Source organism: Ursus americanus, chromosome 5, assembly GCF_024610735.1.
Source record: "Ursus americanus isolate L20-20 chromosome 5, mUrsAme1.1.p, whole genome shotgun sequence".
In the NCBI taxonomy this organism is placed as follows: Eukaryota; Metazoa; Chordata; class Mammalia; order Carnivora; family Ursidae; genus Ursus; species Ursus americanus.
Window position 1 is genome coordinate 33,046,098 of NC_142131.1, and position 15,268 is coordinate 33,061,365.

The following is a 15,268-nucleotide window of genomic DNA, read 5'->3' on the forward strand; positions in this document are numbered from 1 at the left end:
CTCTGTGCCCGCGGCACCACTGATGGGCCCGGTCCCTGCCTGGCCAGCGTGGTTCTTCAGGGGGAAACAAACCTGGCCAAGTGTGCGCCGCCCCTCATGCCCCTGGCTCAGGGTCCCCGGCTTACAGCTCTTTAATTTTCTTTCAAGGGCTTGACTCCCAGAGCATAATGGCATCTAGGCCTAGTCAGGGCAGCTTCGAGTCATAGCCTCCTGCCGTGCCAAAGCCAGTTTTCCTTTTATTGGACCCATGTCACCATTCCAGGCTCCCCTCCCTTATGGTGAGCTTTTTCTTGAGGGTTCTCGATACTTCCTGCCAAAGGCCTAAATAGAACCACCTCTATCCATCACCAAGGTATAGGAGAGGAAAGATAAAATTTTCCCTCTACCCTTCTGAATTCTCAGCTGAAACCTTTTCATAAGAGACAAATTAACCGGAGAGAAACAGAAGCTTACTAACATGGATAACCATGTATACCTGGGAGATACCTACGAGAAAATGAGTAACTCCCCAAGGTGGCCTAGAATTCAGGCTTAATACCATCTTAATAGGGAAACAATATGAAGGACGGTGACCTCGTAAGGAGAATAAGTGATTATTAGGAAAGATGAACAGAACAGAGGAAGAACAGAGGGAAGATATAATAATTTGTGACAAAGTCTGGGTGTGGTATCAACTTCTGTGTCAACTTCCAGCCCATTCTCCTGTGATAAGAGTTGATCTTCCCTGGTTGATGAGACCCCCAGGGAGGGGCTTTATGACAATTGAATTCCTTTGGAGAACCTGACTTCAGGCTGATAACAGGAGTTCACAGAAAACCTCTTTCTGCATTGCTGTTTTTCAAGTGTATACAGTTCAAAATAACCGATATGCCAAAGTGGGTGTCAAATTTTGGGGTGTCAAATTCTGTTACCCTTCAGAAGATTGAAATATAGTTGGTAAACAGATTCTGTTGAGAGCCAGATAGGGGTGCTTGGGTGGCTCAGTTGTTAGGCGTCTGCCTTCGACTCAGGGTGTGATCCTGGCGTTATGGGATAGAGCCCCACATCAGGCTGCTCTGCTGGGAGCCTGCTTCTTCCTCTCCCATTCCCCCTGCTTGTGTTCCCTCTCTCTGGCTCTCTCTGTCAAATAAATAAATAAAATCTTAAAAAAAAAAAAAAGAGCCAGATAATAAGTAATTTAGTCTTTCAGGACAGTTGGTCTATATTGCAACTGCTCAGTTCGCTGTCCATGCGGGAAAGCAGTCTTAGACACAAATAATACATAAACACATGAGCGTGGCTATGTTCCCATAAAACTTTACTTATGGACACTGAAACTTGAATGTCATACAATTTTCACGTGTCCCAAAGTACTCTTCTTTAAAATTTTTTCAACCATGTAAAGTATAAAAATCATGCTTAGTTCATGAGTCACACAAAAATAGAGGCAGCCAGAGTTGTCCTGCCCGCTGTAGTTCGCTTACTCCGCACTAACGTGTTGACCCTGTCCTACTTTGTCTAGTTATGCCCAGTTAACCCAGACATGATAATGCTGAGAGGGATCCAAGCAGGAGGCTCCCTAATGGCTCTGAGCTCATCTTACCCCACGGTGTTACCACCTCCCCCAGTCCATGGTCCTCTGGGGCCACAATAGGGCCTTTTTACATATAGTTCAAATTCTTTCCCTCTGGACTACTTTCCCACACTTCTTACAGCACAAACCCCTCCCCCAAACTCTGTCAGGTTCAAGGTGGAGCTATTATTTCTAATAAGAGTTTGCTTTTGTATTTAATGATTATCAATATTTTAAATATATTCATATCTGATCAATTAGTGCTAATAATAATGGTACTGATGATCCAACCCAAAATCATTTTAATATTTATGGTTATGGGAAACTAAAAAAAGTTATGTATGTGTATATTTTCTTGCAAAGCAAAATATATGCATCTCGAAGAAATATGATAAGGCGATTAATAAGAAATGCTCTTGCGTAAAAACACTACATCAGGATAAAATTCTCTGGGAAGGGAGCACCTGGGTGGCTTGGTCAGTTAAGCATCTGCCTTCAGCTCAGGTCAGGATCCTGGGGTCCTGGGATCGAGTCCCACATTGGGCTCCTTGCTCAGCGGGGAGCCTACTTCTCCCTCAACCTGCCACTCACCCTACTTGTGTTCTCTCTCTTTCTCTGACAAATAAATAAAATCTTCAAAAAAATATTCTCTAGAGAGGAAGTATATAGAAATAAAAATTTGTAATAAAAATATGTAAAATGTATTACCATTTTTTAAAAGCTGGCTAATTAAAAAAATAGATTATGGTTATGTCATGAACTAAGCTAAGTCAACTTAGTCGTATCCCACTGCCCGGATTGTTTTCAGTAGCTACCAAAGCTGTCTGCGTCCACTGAAGGCTAGCTACGCCCACACAATCTCACTAACAGGTGACAGCAAACGTCTCAAACATCTCAGATCAGTTCTACTGGACATACAGACATTTATTAAACATTTATTAACAAACAGGCACAAAGCAGTTTATATGGCTGCCCTGTCCCATGAGCCTGATGACCTTGAGTTGACTGGAGTCAGCACCGTGACGTTCCAGAGCCAGGGTTCTCCAGTACTCAACATGCACCAGGCCACTGGACAGCTTTGTCCGACCTGTGGCTGCTGACTGGCCTGTGAGGGGGATGAGATGAGCCAGTGGGGCCCTCCTTGTGGGTAAACTCACCCTGCTCTGAGTTCTATGAGGGTGAGGGATAGTACCTCTAACATCTTGTAGCCAACCCACACATCTTAAATACCTCTAATCCCTGAAAGTTAGCCTGCAGCTGCATTCACCGGCTCAGTTCCCAGGCCACCACTTTCCCTGCAAACCTTTATGCTAATTAGCAGCGCCCCGGGGATGGATGGAGATGAGGATGCTGAGACCGGTGGAAGCCCCTGGCCTGTGGCCTTTCCGATCTTAGCTGACTTCCCAGACTCTGTAGTCTGGAAATCCTCGCTGACCCATTACAGTTTAACCCAAGTAGCACAATATCACACTTTGGCTGCAGAATTTTAATGTCGAGTACAAATGTCTAGCAGTGAGTGTCAAACCGCTGATGTATTTTCATCCCATTAGGCATCTTTAAAAATGACATACGTGTTATTTTAAAATGTCAATATTGATAATATGCCATGAATACAAGCCCTTTCTATTTAAATGTATGAGGAAAGTTTTGAACATCCGCTTAATTTTTTTAGTTTATTTTAAAAATTTATTTTACATGTCAACTCTCCAATGAACAAGAGGGTAGTTTTTACAAATCCTTTCAGGGGTTACTGTCGGCAGAACTCTCTTTGGTGGTGGGAGAGAATGTCTCCTTGGTCTTCATGCTTGTTTGCTCACCCTCTTCCCAGAGCCCTCAGGGCTCTGCATTCCAAAGAATTACGCCAAATATGCTTTACAACACAGCCAAGCTCCTGGGACACCTTCTCCCAGGCAGAGGGTGCCTTCTGGCCTTTTGGTGTGTAGCTGAGTGAGGCTTCTCAGGAGATTCTTCCAGAATGAAGATCTGCCCCTAGGTGATGTGCTTATTCAACTTAAACTGAGAAGCACTGGTAACTTAGCAGCTTCTCTCTTTAAAATGAAATTAAGTTTTACTTTATCAGCACCCTTTTCCCAGCACAATTCTGTATTTATTCGTTTTTAGGATTTGGGTGCCTTCCTAGAGTGTAAGCACCATGATAGCGGGGATACATCTAAATTGCTTACTGCCGAGTCCCCAGTGCCAGGCCAAGTACCTGGCTGGCCCACGGTGGGTGCTCAGTAAGTATTTGCTGAATGATGAGATGAAATGAGCTGCTGAGAGATGGAAACAAAACAGAGCCAGAAAATACCCCTGTCAAAACTGAAGAGGAACTAGGCCAGCAGTCAACCCCACAGGATATAGCAGTATGAAACTGGACCAACGGGTAAAGACAGAAGACATGGACCAGCCACACCAGGATCCACGTAAAGCAAGCCAAGGGTCCTGGGACTTCATAAGGCTGAGGCTAGGTACGAATTTACATGACTGACCTATGACATAAATAATAATTTCATTTTATTTGTCCCTTGTTGCTCATGGGCCTCAACATTCCCTACAATGACTCATTCCAATGCTCTCTTCTGCTCTGCCAGCTCGTCTTTCATTTCGTACTTTCTTACTAGCCTTACCAGGAGCTCTTGCTTGTCTTCATTCTGCTCTTGTTTTCTGGAGGTAATTACTTCATGAAATGTTTAAATTCATGATTTTATATTTGGTCTCATTTTGCATCTGTTCCATGGAAAGATATTTCTGGTGAGTAAACTTCATCTTCCATTTGTTTTTCCTGTCATGTTTCTCAATCTTTTGTTCTTTCTCCTTTTTGTTTAACTATTATTATACAGGCATTTTAAATTATGACCCTTCTTTGGATAAGGTGAGCGCTTTGTGGGCAAGATATTTTTAGGAGTTGTGTGTGGGGAGAGGTCAGGCCTGTGTTCCAGGCCATTACGGCAATTCTCCTATGACATGAGGTTAGGTGCATGAAGTTTTTCTAGACTTCACTTTTCCCAAGCCAACCAAGATTGCAACTATAGGGTTCTTCAGACGGGCCACGCGATGGCTTAAACATGCGCTTCTACGTTTGGTCCTTCTTCCCCTGTATTATCTTGGAGACACGTCAGGCCCAGCGTAACTCCTGCTGCCAGGGTACTTGCTGATCCCCATTGCTGAACAGGTTTTTAGTTCTGCCCCTCAGAATGGTCACCAACTTTTGGAGAACCATGTATTGTCAGTTTTGTTTGGGACTTGCACCTACATTCCCAAGGGTACCCACTTGTGTTGTTTGCTTTCACCTGCTAATGAGGTGGTGGAAGTATCGATAAAGCCATAGTAAAAGAGAATGTGTAGGTCTATGGGGGGGGTTCCTTATCACGTAAATTCTTAGAGATACAAGGGCTGGCTGTAAGGTCAGAGTTTCACCCCACTCCTATTCCTAGGGATGCTAATGAGTATTAAATCAAGGTCCTCAGAGTAGGACACAACTATTTGTAATCTCAGCTTTATAAATAACAACTCAGTAATTGGAGAAAGGAAAATCTATTCCTGGGAAGGCTGAATTAAAGGTTACATTAAAAAGAAATGCACTTTTTTTGTCTCCAGACAAGCAGTATGTATTAATTCCTTCACTTGTTGACAAGTATCTTTTTTTTTAAGATTTTATTTATGACAGAGAGAGCGAGAGAGCACAAGCAGGGGGAACAGCAGAGGGAGAGGGAGAACCAGGCTCCCCGCTGAGCAGGGAGCCCGATGTAGGGCTCGATCCCAGGATCCTGGGATCACGACCTGAGCCAAAGGCAGGTGCTTAACCATCTGAGCCACCCAGGCATCCCTGACAAATACTTTTGATCACTACCTGCCAGGGCCTAGTCTAGGTACTTCAGATACAAAGGTGACAGAGACAGACAGAGGTCCTCCCCTTGGGTGGCTTACATTCTAGATGGGAAGGCAGAGCACAAACAAGCAAATACATAAATATGTAAATTCCAGCAGAGATGAATACCGTGAAGAAAAAAAATCGAGCTGTGTACGGGTACAGAATGGTAGCAGCAGCATTCTTTCAGAGACAGTGATCTGGAAAGGATTCCCTGAGGAGGTGACATGTGGACAGACATGCAAGGTAAATGAGAGTGGGGTACACAGAGAGTTGGAGGGGATCCGGGCAGAGGGAAAAGCAGGTGCAGAGGCTGTGGGGTGGGAATGCGTGTGGCATGTCCAGGGAGGGTGGCTGGAGCAGAGGGAGCAAGGGAAGGGTGGGAAGGAAAAAGAAGGCACAAAACAGTCACCCCAAGAGAGCAAAAGAGGGGCTCAACTGGGAACTCTATAGGACGGTGCCCCGATGGATGGGCTGCCCTGAGGCTGATGGTCGTGAATTTAAAGCAGGACTGGCAGTGTGTGTCTCTTGTGAGGCAGTGGGAGCAGATCAGAGCTGTAGGAAAGTAGGGTCCAGACAAGACGAAGTGGTTTGCAATCCCAGTAAGAGGGGCAATGGAGTTGAGAATGTTGCCAGGAGTGATTCAGGTGGTAGACCACAGCATCGGATGTGGGTAACAAGGGAATGGGGACCACAGGGAGTAGAGATCAGTAAATGGTGATGAGATCGATGGGGATGAAGAGTGTTAGAAGTGGGGTACTAGATGGAATGATCTGGAAAGATAGAAAGTGGTGGTTAGAAGAGTGGGCTGCTTAAAATTGAGATTATGGAGGTGTTGGAGCTGCCATGACAAAGTCTAGGGTGTGATCATGGCAGAGAGTGGCTGACTGACTTTGGGCCAAGGAACGGAGAAGCCAGCATGACGGCCAGACTGCTGACATGGCTGCTGAAAACAGCCCGGCTGATGAGACAGTCCAGGCAGGGGGAGAAGCAGCAATGCAGGGGCTAAAACCACCAAAGAACGAGCAGAGTGACAGGAGGTTAGTGACCGGCAGCAACAGGGGAGACTGTGTGTGTGTTTTCCAGGAGGTAGGTTTGCCGGGGAAGGAGGACAGAAGGTCTGACAGTGGCTCTGGGGAGCGGGGTCCTCTGGCAGGATGCGGGGAAAGGCGGCTCCATCATCCATCACATCCAGGTGAGCCCTTTCCTGATGACGAGATCCGCAGGATCGCTCATTGCCCGGCGTGTCTCCCTATAGCCACTGCTCCCCATTTTCCCTCAGGCAGAGCACTCTTCCTCTTCCTGCCTGTCTCTCCTGCGACAGTCCCACAGTCACTTGCGGGGATGTGCTGAGAAGCTGACCGGAAACCTGAGACCCACATCTGCCGGGTGGGAGAGGAGGTCCCCTGGCGCTCTGGGGCAGCTTCCTGAGGAGCGACGCCGGGCCACGGTGCCACGTGGGATGCCGGCTCCACGTACAGACCTCGAGGCGGAAGTGGCTAAGTCCACGTGTGAGAGATGTGGCTTGATCTCCGGGAGCATCTGTGCAGCGGGTGGGCCAACGAAGGCCCACAGAAGGAGTCACTGAAGACAGCAGCGGATTCCCTTTCGCCGAAGAGACTAAAATGGGGCAGTGGCGTCCTCTTGACATCTCCAGGTCTGATTCTGTAAGGACGTTTTCCAGGCTCTTAGAGCCTGCTCTGGACTGTTTCTGAGGGGGAAACGGGGCTTAGGACAGTGAAACTCGTGCTCAGAAGGGCCAGCATACCTGGACATGTCGGGGTAGGTACATGTCTCTCCTCTCGGCCCTGCCCTGCAGAAAGAGCCATCTCTCTTTTCTACAAGCTGGTGGCTTTCGTTTCAGGCATTCTCTCTACCCCAGCTGGTAGATGTTTATCCCAGTGGCGCCTGCTCTCCTCAGCGGCGTCTTCACCTGCGTGGATCTTTCTGGCACTTTCAGTTTGGGAGACGTGTTCTCTTCCCACGTGAAAGCCCTTAGTGGGATCTCAGCTGGGGAACATCAACGATAGTGGTGAGGGTTCCCTTCGGGGCCAATAAAAGGAGCACCGACAGGAAGCTGCGGGCCGCGTCCTGTCCTGGCTCTGAGCCGGGGTCGGGCACTTCAGTCTTTCCGCGCCTCAGTTTCCTCTCCTGTGAGTGGGGCGCTAATGTTCGCTTTCCCTAGCTGCCGCCACTCGGAGGCACCAGAAGGCAAGAACTTGTTCTAGGTGTGCAGGAGGCTGCAGGCGTCCGCCGAGCTCCGGACGCTGTCGGGAGCCAGAAAGGCGCCGGCTGTTCCCTGCTGGCGCTCAGTCCCGTCCCCTGAGCGCGGGAACCTGTGTGCGCGAAGGGACAGAGGGCACCGTGCCCATCACGAGCGCACGGGAGCAGAGCGGCCCTGGAGAAATCCCAGCCCCGACTCCGCGGCGGATTTACAGGGAGCCGGGGCAGGAGAGGTCCGGAGCTCGGGAGTAGAAAGTGTTTTTTCGGCCTAAAACACTTTTCTCAAGCCCAAGAGTAGCAGAAAAGCTCAACTTGTAAAACGAACCTCGGATGGACTCTTTCGGGACACCGTCTAACCGCGTGGATCCCACCTGAGCCACCTTTCTCCCCACACCCAAGGACGCCGAGGCCCAGAGAAGCCGGTGCTGGCAGGGGCCACACGGCGGGCCCCTGATAAAGCCACAACAAAGTCGAAACAGCCCCCAGCGTTTCTCTGACGTTGAAGAAGGAGGATTTCGGGACAAGCCGGGAGACTTGGGAAGGCGGACCGAGGGAGGGGATACGCCTAAGCAAGGAGGTAAGAGGAGGCAGCGGGAGGTCGGCCAGAAGCCTAGAGGGAGCCCCCGCCCGGGGAGAGCAAACTTCTGCGAGCTGAGCTGGCCCGTTCCCAAGGGAGAGGAGAAAGTGAGGTCCCCTGGGAAAGGGGGGGGGGACTGGGAACAGGGTCAAGACCTTTGAAAGGGGGTTGGTGGCAGGCAGCAGCAAAGCAGCTCTGCCTCTGGGGAAAAAGCCCTGACCCCTTCCAAAGGAGCGTTCTTGGACGTGCACGGCTCCGCTGAGCGGTTGGGGCCTGGGACTTACTAGATGGTGTGCATGAGTTTGGTGGGTCATCATGTATGATCCTGTAAGTAAGGACTTACTAGTCACGTAAACACGCAAGTGGCAATTCAAGCTTTTGGGAATTCAATAGTAAGATCGAAATAGTAATCGTAAAAGCCATAGTAGAACTAATGCTTACTAAGGCTGAAGTTGGTTTTCCAATTAAATGAATCTGTAGGGGGCCAGCGGCCATGTTGGCTCCGGTTCTATGGCTAAGGCTGCTGTGTAAATAAAGGGTAATGGTTCTGATAATCACTAATGGAGGAATATGTGGGATGGGTGTCCCTTTGGGCAGGAAATGGGCTACAATGCTTTTGTTTTGTGGAGGAAACCAATAATCCTTGTCCCTGTTTGTAGGGGAATGGCCATCCCTAGACTGATTGAGAGCTGTGTAGCAGGTGTAAAGGAATGTGGTAGAAGGCCTAGTAGATGCGTTGGCCAATAAATAAAATAGGTGATGTATTGGGTATCGGGCCTATCATTTATAATTTTCAATGGCTGTGATTTGTTTTGATGTAAGTTGAACTCATCATTGTTGGATAGAAATTTAGTAGTTGACAAGCTGGTTAAGTATGGGCAATAAAATACTTGGAGGTAGAATAATTAGAATAATAATAGGTAATATGTTGAGGTCGTGAAAGAGGTGAATAAATCTTTGTTCATTTTGTTTCTCAAGGTGTACAATGTTTTAATGTTTTGTTTTTAGCTCTGAGTTAAAGAATAAGAATGTGCTGAAATTTTTAATTGAAATATAATGAATAGTACTGTAATTACTGAAGTATAGTAATCATGTTGGCTCATCTAGTTGTGGCATACCATTCAGGACAAGGTGAAACTCTGTCTTGAGCTTGGAAGGTTTAATGCTATTTAATTTCTTAATGATTTTATAATATAGACACAGATCGTTTTTTGCAATATTTTCGTGAAACTAATTCAAGGAGATTAAGCAGGAAGCCATAATTTGAGCCACAAATTTCTGAACATTGTCCATAGTCTATGTGTGGTCATGTAGACAGTAGGGTTGTTTGATTCACATCCCCTGGAGTGGCATTTGTCTTTAGCCCTCAGGAGGGAATAGCTCATGACTACAGGACATCTTCGGACAAAATGAAGATCCGGATTGTTATGTCTCTAGGTGGGACTGCTTGGATGGCTCGCTTGTGCTGGCTGCAGTTCTCCGGGCTTTAGCTCCGTTGCGGGACTTTGCTAGCCGTCGACACTTAGATCTTTGTCGTCTACACATTCATAGCTTCACGATCATTGGTGACCTATAGTTTTTAGAGTCGGGAAAGGATTATCAATTTTGTTATAGAAAGAATTTGCGGGGGCGCCTGGTTGGCTCAGTCGTTAAGCGTCTGCCTTCGGCTCAGGGCGTGATCCCAGAGTCCTGGGATCGAGCCCCCTGAGGGAGCCTGCTTCTTCCTCTCCCACTCCCCCTGCTTGTGTTCCCTCTCTCGCTGGCTGTCTCTCTCAAATAAATAAAATCTTTTAAAAAAAAATTTGCAATGATGGTAGAACAATTAAAATTAGAATGGTAGACTGAATAGTTAAACTGTACTTTATGTATCTGTTGTACTTACATGAGTTTAGTTAATAATAAAATGATGTAAAGGACTAAAGAGCTAATTAGGGAAACAATTTTTAGCATATGGTCATGAAAATGTAATAGTCCTTCTCTAACAGATGTTGCTTCTTGGAAGTCTACTTGGAATGGATATGCCAGGAAGACATAGGGGTTTGACTCTATAATTTAACTTTGACAAAGTTATGTAATTTATACAATACCTCACTTATTGAGAAAGACCTAGTGATGATGAGGTTGGCTTGAAACCAGTGTGAGAAGGTTCAGTTCCTTATTTGAAATTTACAGAAGTAGGTTTGTCGAAGGTATGACATGGAGTACAACCATGCAATCATTCTAGATCAGTAGTTTTTAATTCCATTGATCCATCTTGTTGACGTGCAAGTGCTTCTCAAATTGGAACAACTCTTCCTGTGCTGCTGTTAACGAACCTACTGAAGAGACGGTGTTTCTTGGTGTAAATGCATCCGGACAAAGTGCAGTCGTGGTGTCCCTGAAAGGCCAAGAAACTCTTGTGGAAAGAGAGTTCCGTTAATGTCTACAAACACACTTGAATGAGAAGCTTTTGCCCAGGATGAAGGTGTATCCTGAGTACACGCATCTGGACCTCCTGATAGCAGTGAGTACTGCTCCTACTGACAAGACAGAGTGAAATGGGCCACCACGCAGTACCTGCCATGAAGGGCGATGCCAAAGGGAGAATTAGCTAAGACAACCTGTTAGACCCCCTACCATAGATAAGAAAATAATACTTAAGTCTCGTAATATCAGGTAATATTGCCTCCAGGGAGGGCTGCGCGTCAACGAGATACTTCTCCTGTGGGGATGGCAGCAGAGTAGCTGACGTTGGCACAGGAGCGTGGTTTAGATCTATTCCTCCTCGGACTGTGTGTGGCAGGTCGTGAATGATAAAGCCTAGGGAGCTCAGAGGTACTATGGCTCAGACTCTTCCTATATGCCCAGAAGATTGGGTTTTTTTCCTAAATAATACATGATATATGGAATTACCCCAAAGCCAGGTAAAAAGAAGGTACAAACTTTCATATGGCCAAAGCATCAGAATAAATGGATTGCGGCCTCCTTGCAGGATCAAAGAAGGTGGTATTTAGATGGTGCTGTTAATAACCACGGCTGCTAGAACCTTCACGGACAGTACTGCTAGGAGGGCAGTGATGAGGACGCGTCCGACAAATAGTGGTGTGTGGTACTGAGAACTAGCTGAGGTTTATTAGTAACAGCTGGGGTAAAAAAGTTAATAGCACCTGGAATCGAGTATCCCCCTGCTAAATGTAAGAGGGAAAACAGGTCCGCAGAAGCTCCCACATGAGCTAGACAGCCAGTAGGGATGGATACACTGCTCAGCCTCTTCCTACCTGTGCCTCAACTATTCATGAAGCAAGTAGCAGTAGAAATGAAGGAAGACCCCACAGGTTTAGTTATTCAGAGGAATGCAAAATTGGGTGCCCCAGGTACTGGTAGAACTAGCCCGTTTTTGATCCCTCCAATTAGAATAGGCCTGACTAGGAAAGAATGACTACAAATGCACAGGCAGTTACAACTCCACACACGGCAGATTTGATTGTCTCCTGGTAAAGATCCAGGTTGACCTAGCTTGGTTTGGGTTGAAAGTAGCAGTGCCTACTATTGCAGCTCCAGCACCAAAACCAGGTGTAAAGTGGCAATATCTTTACGGTCTGTTGAGGATAGTCAGCGGTTTATGAACATAGGGAAGATGGCTGAGCAAGCAGTAGACTGTCAATCTCAAAAGAGCTTGAGCCCTCTTTTGGCCAAGCACTGTGGTGAGTAACCTGGTCAACTGCAAATTCAAAGAAGCAGCTTCAGTTCTGCTGGGGCTTCTCCCCACTACAAAGTACATATTTTGAATTTGAGGTTCAGCCTACCCAGAGAATAGAACACATGGCTAGGCTTGATACGGCTCATATAAATGGTAGACCCAGGTTTATGTTGATTGATGGGTATGGTATGGACAATGGAATTCATATTATTAGGGCCAAAGTGAGGGCCGAGATTGGTGCAATAGCAAAGATACTAATGATGATGATGGGTGTGATGGGTCTTGAACAAAGAGTGTGATGGTCTCGATCATAGGATGGAGCAGGGCCTGAGGTTTAATGATGTCTGGTACCGTATGGAGTTGTGCATAGCCTCGTACTTCCCATTCAGTTAGCGTAAGGAATACCATGGTGCGTAGAAGGGGGATTAAGAAGGTTAATGAAACACCTTGTTAAGGAGAGGAGTCGAACCTCTGGCTATAAAGGGTTAGGTTTTATGCAGTTACTGGCTCTGTCACCCCAACAAACTCTGTTCTTGAGCAGGGCTGGTATAAATTAATGAGATTAAGATACCTTCTGTTAGTTTGAAAGTGCTTTTGTAAAGGAGGTCTGATTTCTTTGGTCCTTCCGTACTGGGAGAAGTAGGAGATGAAAACCAACCTGGATTACTTGGGTCTGAGCTCCGATCATGTGGGGCTTCTACCACTGAACAAATGAACCATTCGTAGCCGTGACCTCATTGGGATGTGACCCAACATCAAAGTCAGAAACCCTCTTGTCAATGTGAACTCTAAGATAGGATGGCGCTGTGAGACCTACATGACATGCCCTGTTGATCAAGTTTTTGGCTCAGTAGATGATACAATATTTTGACTAGTTTGTCTGGATTCTAGTCACTTGTTTTATTCACCAAGGTCATGCCAACTTATGTTGTTAGTTTCTCTGATGAAAAATAAGAGACTGTGAAACCCTCCAGTGGCCAATCACACAAGTCCCTATTTAGAGAAGAAATGATTCTGCCTCCTTTCCACAGTCAGGATCCCACCACCGTTACCTCCGCCACAGTAGTGCCTCGAATACTAAAAATGCCAGAGGTGATGTTTTTGGTGAACAGGTGCAGTTTGTGCTTGCCCAGTTCCTATTACCTTTCCACATTCCCGTAAGTGCATACCTGCGCCCAGTTAACAATCGATTTAAATAATTAACTTTTTTTTAATTAACTCAGCGATCACGCGTTCTGATATAAGCGTATGTGAGAAGTAACCCTTGTTACTCATAAGCAATATTACTTCGATGAATTGATCCAGTACTAAGTTAGTTCATTTTACTATTGGAATTAAGTATATTATTGAGCTTGAATGCTTTCTTAATTGCTGTTTGCTTTTAGTCCATTAATACTTACTTGCCAAAGAAGCTTGTATCCTATATCCTATGCCTCTTAGGATTAATACTTAAATTTATGTTAGAATTATTTTTTTGGTAAATTTAAAGTTGAACTAGAATTCTGTTCAGGCTACCAGCTGCTACCAGGCTCGTGAGGCTTTTTACTTCTACCAACAAATCTCATTATTTTGCTACATCGATGAGTTTATTTTTGAAATTGTTCGTAGATAGAAACTCTTCTGGTTTCAAGGTATTTAACTTGACATTCCCTTTATGGAATCGTTGTAGTTAAATCATTTATGCAACCGGTAAAAGGGGTAAACTTTCATCATTCACTTACAGTACTTTTTTTATAGCATCAATTAAAATTTCTTACTCATATACTTGTATTTGTAAACATTTAATTTAATTTATATATATGATTCTCAGTATGCCAATATTTTTCCCTGTTTTTTTTTTTTTGGCTTTGCATTCACATCTAAAATTTTTATATTGAAGTATAGTTGCTATTCTACTAGTTTCATCTGTATAACATAGTGATTAGAGAATTCTATACTCAGTGCTCCCCGCACTGTGTGCACTCACTGTACACTATTACAATGCTGAGTACATTTCCTATACAGTAGCTTTCGTCTCTGTGGCTTACTTATTTTATAAGTGGAAGTTTCCACCTCTCAACGCCCTTTACCTATTTCAGCCATCCTTCTACCCACATCCCCTCTGGTAACCACGTTTGGTCTCTGTAGTTGGGAATCTGTCTCTGGTTCTTAGTTCGTTATTTTTGTTTTTTAGATTCCAAATACAAGTGGAATCATACACTATTTGTCTTTGTCCCTGACTTACTTCACTTAGCATAATAACTTCGCATAATACCCTCCAGGTCCATCCTTGTTGTTTCAAATAACAAGATCTAATTTTTTTTTATAACTGAGTAATAGTCCGTTGTATGTATACACACATCATTATCCATTCATCTATCCACGGACCCTTGAGCTGCTTCCATATCTTGGCTATTGTAAATAATGCTGCCACAAACACAGGGGTGCCTGTGTCTTTCGAAATCAATGTTTTCATTTTCCTCAGCTAAATATCTAGAAGTGGAATTACTGGATTGAAGTGCATCTATTTCTAGGTTTTTTTTTTTTTTTTTGAGGAATCTCCATACTGCTACCCACAATGGCTATGCCAGTTTGCGTTCCCACCCATGGTGAATGGGGTTCCCTTTCCTCTACATTCTTGCTAACATTTGGTCTTGTGTTTTTAATTCTAGCCATTCTGACAGGTCAGAGGTGGTAGCTCCTTGTGGTTTTGATTTGCATTTCCCTGATGAGGAGAGATGTTGAGTGCCTTTTCATGTGTCCGTTGGCCATTTGTATGTCTTCTTTGGAAAAATGTCTCTTCAGGTTCTCTGCCCACTTTTCAATCAGTATTTTTTTTTTTTTTTTTGGTGTTGAATTGGGTAAGTTCTTTATATATTCTGGATGTTAACTCCTTATTGGATGTATCATTTGTAAATATCTTCTCTCAGTGGCCTTTGTTTTGTTGATGATGTCCTTTGCTGTGCAAAAACTTTTTATTTTGATGTAGTGCCTATTGCTTATTTTTGCTTTTGTTTCTCTTGCCTGGGGAAACCTATCCAGAAATAAATGGCTACAGGTGATGTCCAAGCGATTACTATGTTTTCTTTAAGGAGTTTTATGAATTGAGGCCCTTAATCTATTTTGAGTTTTTCCTGTATGGTATGAGAAAGTGGTCCAGTTTCATTCTTTTCCATGTAGCTGTCCAGTTTTCCCAACACCACCCCACTGTGTATTTTTGCCTCCTTTGCTGTAGAAGAATTGACCATATAACCAAGGATTTATTTCTGGGTTCTTGATTTCTATTTCATTGATCTCTTTGTTGTTGTGCCAATACCACACTGTTTTGATTACTACAGCTTTGTAGTGTACTTGAAAACTGGGATGTTGATACCTCCAGCTTTGTTCTCC